This window comes from Rhinolophus sinicus, linkage group LG10 (genome assembly GCF_036562045.2).
Source record: "Rhinolophus sinicus isolate RSC01 linkage group LG10, ASM3656204v1, whole genome shotgun sequence".
NCBI lineage: Eukaryota > Metazoa > Chordata > Mammalia > Chiroptera > Rhinolophidae > Rhinolophus > Rhinolophus sinicus.
Window position 1 is genome coordinate 85,332,522 of NC_133759.1, and position 6,000 is coordinate 85,338,521.

The window sequence follows — 6,000 nt, forward strand, 5'->3', positions numbered from 1 at the left end:
CATCAGTCATATTGGAGTAAGACCCATCCCAGTGACCTCATTTTAACTGATTACATTTTGCAATGACCCTATCTCCAAATAAGGTCACATTCTGATATATTGGGAATTAGGACTTCAACATATAAATCTGAGGGCTATAAGTCAACCTACAGCAGGGACCATGTCTATTTCATCCCCTTTGTGTCTCCAGTGCTTAGCAGAATCAGATTCATGAATAAATAAATACATGGATAATCCTTCTTAGTAGTCGAGTAACCAGTGTTACCAAGAGCAGGGATTAGCTCCTTCACATGGCAGGATTATTTCTGTTTTATTTCTTCTCTTCTATCTTAACCATACATTTTTGACTAAAAAGAAGAGTAGGAATCCATGAAAAGATAATTTTTGAGTACAAACAGCTCATAACTAAGACTGTTACCTGAGTTTAATGATGTGACTAGCAGAGGGGCTATCCCTTTGTGGGAACTCAATACATTTTTCTGGAAAAGAAATGGGGCGGGGGAAAGGCAGAGACAGGAAAGAAACACCATTCCTAGTGGCAATACGGATTTGAAAATACAACCTAAAATACGGACAGAGAGTAGACCTACTGCTCTCCATGCCTGAGACTCCAAATGTGACATTGCATTTTCCAAAGGTAGCTGTAATAATATCTCCCATCCCAAAGCTCTTCTGAAATGTGGTTTTGTCACTCTCCCGTCAAGAGACAGAGTCCATCATTCCACAGTCATGCATCTGGGCAGGCCCTGTGACTGCTTTCAATAGAATATAGCCAAAGTGACACAGTGCCCGTTTTGAGTGTAGCCTTCAACTGGCCCAGCAGCTTTCATTTTCTCCTGGAAGTCAAACGCCATGTGTAATAAGAAGCGTGACGATCCTAAGACCGCCATGCTGTCAGAAGACCCACCCACATGGTGAGGCCCATGAAAGATGAGAAACCAGGTGGAAAAAGGAAAGAGGACAAGGACAGCTGGGGTGCCAGATCTGTGAGAGAAGAAGCCATCTGGGATCCCAGCCTAGTTGAGCCCTGGGATGACTCCAGCCCCAGCTGCTATCGGACTGCAGTCACATGAGGTACCCTTGGTGAGAAGCGCCCAGCTGAGCGTAGTCAACCCTGAGGACTGAGCAATGATAATAAATGGTTTGTGTAAGACAACTCAGTTTTAGGGTGGTCTGATTAGCGGGAAGTAACCAGAAGCATCCAGAATATGTGCTGTACATGCCTAGCATATAGCAGGTAGTAAAAGCCTGTATGTTGTTGAATGGATAAATTCATCTCCAAGGTCCTAAGGAAATGAACATAAAGAATGAGGAGAAATGGATCTTATGTGCAAGATGTGAAAAGCCTCCTATTACAGGTCTCCTGTCAGAATATTTTTCTTTGAAAAGCCTCCTCCACTGGAAGTCTTTCAAGACACTAACAGAGCTGATCTTAAATGTCTCTTCCTATTGTCAGGTCAGGCAACCAGCTCAGACCTCGGGGAACCATGGAGGCTTTGCAAGGGAGTTCCTGAGACCGACTGAAGGTGTGAAATAATTTCTCAGTTAGCAGCTTGAAGGTGAGAATTTTATTCCTCGAAAATGTTGAGATTTAGAGAGAAAGCATTTAACAACTTCAATTTGATGGCTTATCCAAGTGCTACGCTCTGCATTTCCTCAACCTCACCCAAAACCAAACACAAGTCTGGATCTGTTGACTAAATAAAGTGTTTTTATGTAACAAATCTGAGTGGTGAACAACCTTCACCACTCAGCAGTAGTTGGAGACTGACTGCTGGTAAATTAATCTACCTCTAGTTGCCTTAATTTTCACTTGTTTAAGAGACTAAGGTGGTAAAGAGAAATAGTTATTTCTTTACTGATTAACTTTTCATAGGATTAAAAGAGCATCACATGTGCATTAAAGTAAATGCTTGCTTGCAGAAAGAAGCAAGTCTCAGATCTTAACAAACAAAACATTTTTCATACCTAAATGCATTGCTTTCTGGTATAGGAAAAATCTTTATGTTAGAACTCTCAAAAATATAATTCTGGATACTTACACGTGCACTAGTGGGCACCACTTTTCTGTGCACTCACAAGAGTAATAAATAAGCTACTTGTGACCTTTCCTTTGTGATAATAATCAGGTTTGTTGGTTTTCGTTTTTGAAACCAATTTTTAAAACCTGGCACAATATTTATCTGATAACTTGTCTATTTTGTAAGATTTCTCATGCATTCCGAAATGTATTTTACTCTTTGTGAGAATTAAAAGAAAACAAAACCATTTATCAAAATGGAATTCATTTTTACTTGCAGCCCTCTAATGCCATGTTCTTTTTATGATTATCAGGAAGACACAGAGTGGTCAAAAAAAAAAAAAAAATCCCGTACTGTTTCCTTTCTGCACATCACATCCCTTGCTACTCTTCTGAATGCTGTCAGTAGAGAGAAAAATGAGAAATTCACTATCACAGAATGTTTTACATCAGAAAAGCATTGCCTCTGGTTTTTCTCTTTAAAACATTTAGTATCCTTGTTACCAATTTAGCATTCCTTGTGTAAGTGGAGTCTACATTGACTGCTTAGCTTAGATTCCAAGTCAGACTCTACCGGCCTCTTTGCAATATCCTGTGGCCATTTAATCGGCTATATCCTAAGAATGATGAGTTCACATAGAAACTGGTTTAAGAAATCTTCTAAGTGGCTTAGTTAGAAGTGTGTTCAGCCATGAAAAGATGCACATGGAAAGTTTGCAGAATACCTACTTATGAAGATTCCATTCCTTTGTCTCCTAATACTCAGCTTTTTCTTTTTTTAAAATAAGCTTAGATGATAGAAAGTACACCTCTCTCATAATTTTATACCCCCAAGACTTGGGTTTAGTTCTTTCAGATCTATTTAAATGTATACTCACACATATATGTGCAGGTATGCAAATATATATTTTTTACTCTTCTTCAACAGGTTCAATTTGACTCAACACTATGACATAGAGATTTTTATATGTCATTACACAGAGATAACTCATTATTCTTAATTTCTACATAGACTTCCATTACTTTGATAAACTATAATTTTATACATTATAATGCTAGACATTAAGATTGTTTCAAATTTGTAGCAATTGCAAATTATGATAAAATAAATAAAAGATACATGCTAGAGGCACGGTTCTCAATTTTTCAAATCTTTTAATAGAATCAATAAAGGATTTTTAGTTGGGTTGGTATTATAATTCTTTTTATATTAATAAGGAACAAGGTAGCATTTTAAGCATTTTAAAGCCATTCAAATGCTAGTACATATCTTAAAGGCCACAGTGTTATTTGCACACACCATAACAAAAGTTTAAGCACATATTTGCAGGATATATCTTGAAAGAGAGAAATGTGTCAAAATGAGATAAACGAAGATATTTCAAATGACATTTACCATCACATGAAATAGACATTACAGTGGATGTAGGAAAACAGGAGGCACTTGAAGTATGTATTTTGGGGATTTAAGGCAAAAAAGTGATGCTAGCCAGTCTTCATGATAATCATGAAAAGAATATGGTATGAGAGGATTGCAAGTAAAAAAGAATTCCATTTTGATAAATGGCTTTGTTTTCTTTTAATTCTCACAAAGAGTGAAATGCCTTTCAGAATTCATGAGAAATCTTACACAGTAGACAAGTTATCAGAAACTGAATACTGTACAGATACATATTTTGTAGTATTTTTAAATTGATTTCAAAAACTACAACAAACCTAATTCTGATCACAAAGAAAAGGTCACAAGTAGCTTATTTACTACCAGGCTTGTGAGGGCACAGAAAAGTGGTGCCCACTAAGGTATCGCTTATGAGCAAATCATGTCTTATTGACAGTCTAATTTTTAAGTTGTTTTGCTAAACTTGCAGGTGATCCGAATTTCATCAACATAGTTTAAAGAAAAATTAGCAAAAAAAAAGAGTCATTCTTGCTCTGGCTATGGGTAAAATGGTGTGTGAATTACCAGATGTTTAAGTCCTTTAGAAGAATGACTCTAAGGCTATTCCTCAAGGGTTTTTTACTTCACAAAGTTTTCATCAGTTTCCTGGAAGAAACCAAAGATGAACTCTACGTTTTACAGATTATCCAACACTAGGGAAGGCGAATGGATGTAGAAAATAAAAACTTTTTCAGAGTGATATGAAACATTAATGGAAAATTTAAAAATCATAAACTTGAACTCTGACAGAGTTTCTATTCTGCTCAGCCTCACTTTGTTTCCATCATGTGGTCACATTCAGTGAAGGAAATAGTTCCTGTTCAAAGAATTGCACAAACTTTGAGATAACTGGACTGCATTGCTAACCCATCAAAAATAAACTGTTCAACCTCAGACAAGTCAATTAGTAGTTTATTTTTTAAAAAGATTAAATCCCCACTGATACTGTTTAAGTAAAAAAGTAAGAAATATCCTGTCCGCTCTTCCTCATTTTTTTCTCTCCCTCATTTTTATCATAAAATATTTAAGAGCCACCTCTGTGACAGCTGCTATGTTAGATGATATAGGATATAAATATTTTTTAAAGATAAGTTTAAAAGGGCCCTGTCATCGAAACGTTTATAATTACATAATGGTGGTCATGTGGTATGGTGTACAGAATAAGGACTTCAGAATAAAAAAGATTCAAACTCTAATTTCCATTTGTAGCTGAGGCCTTTTTGCGCTAGTTACTGAAACTTTTTGAGCCCCTTTCCATCATCTGTGAAATTGAGATGATAATATTTATTGCATAACGTTGCTATGAGAATTAAATACAGTAATACATGGAATTAATAGTAAATATTTAATAAAGGGTAACCATTTACACAAGAGATTTGAATATAAATATCTATAGTAAAAAGGAGAAAACGGAGTGGGTGGTGAACACACAATTCAATATATAGATGATGTATTACAGAAACACACACACACACACTGTAATTAGACTGCTTGGATTAAATCCCATGTATATAAGCTACTAGCTGAGTAACTGAGCATGTTATAAACTTATTCACCTGCAAAATGGTAATAATAATGGTATCTGCTTAATAAAGATTTAGTAAGGATTAAATGAGCTGATTAAGACAAAAATCTCAGCACTCTGAAAGCATGTAGTTAAATATCCAGTAAACGTTAGCTATTATTATTCTAATTTCCAAGGCATTTGAATTGATTTGTTTATGCTAGTGTTATTAATTTGTAGTTTTATGGCATTGACTATGGAGAATGTGAGTTGTAACAGTACTTTTCTTGATTCTTGATTTATTGATTCAAATTATGCTTCTGGACTAATATAAGGCAATGTTTTGAAAATATTCGATAGGTCTTTAAAAGAAGGTCTATTCTCAGTTTGTAGGATAGAGGAATTCAATATATAACTATAAATCAACCGAATTAATTGTTTTATTTCACCTTTTTCAAATTTATTTATAGCCTCTTTGATCTTTCAAAATTGAAGAGCCTTTTAAAGTCTCCTGCTAATATCATGCTTCATATACCGGTTTTGCCTGGTTGGCACTAGGTAAATGTCTCAGGAATTTGCCAATGTCGGTCCACTCTCATCTATAGTCTCTCTTCCCACTCTCCTCCCCCTGGATAAAAGCTACTCATCCTTAAAGTCTTATTCACTGACTCCCTCATAGATTAGATCTTGGTTTTATGTATTCCTCATAGCATTCTGTGCTTTTCCTTTCTATCGCTTATTATGCAATCGTAATTCTACAGTTATTTGTTTAATTACTTGTTGAAGTCTAGCTACCTCCAGTCTGCGAGCTCATGAATTATGGAGCATTATCTGTTGTGTTCACCTCTCCGTGCTAAGTGTCCTGCACAGAATCCAGCCACCGAAGTTAAATATCCTGGCTTTGCAGGATATTTACCGGAGCCAGAATTCCTCAGTTCACATTGTAGCTTTGCTACTTACTAGCTGTGTGACTTTGTGCAAGGCACTTAGCTTTTCCGGCATTGGTTTTCTTATCTATAAAGTGGGGATGGTGCATAG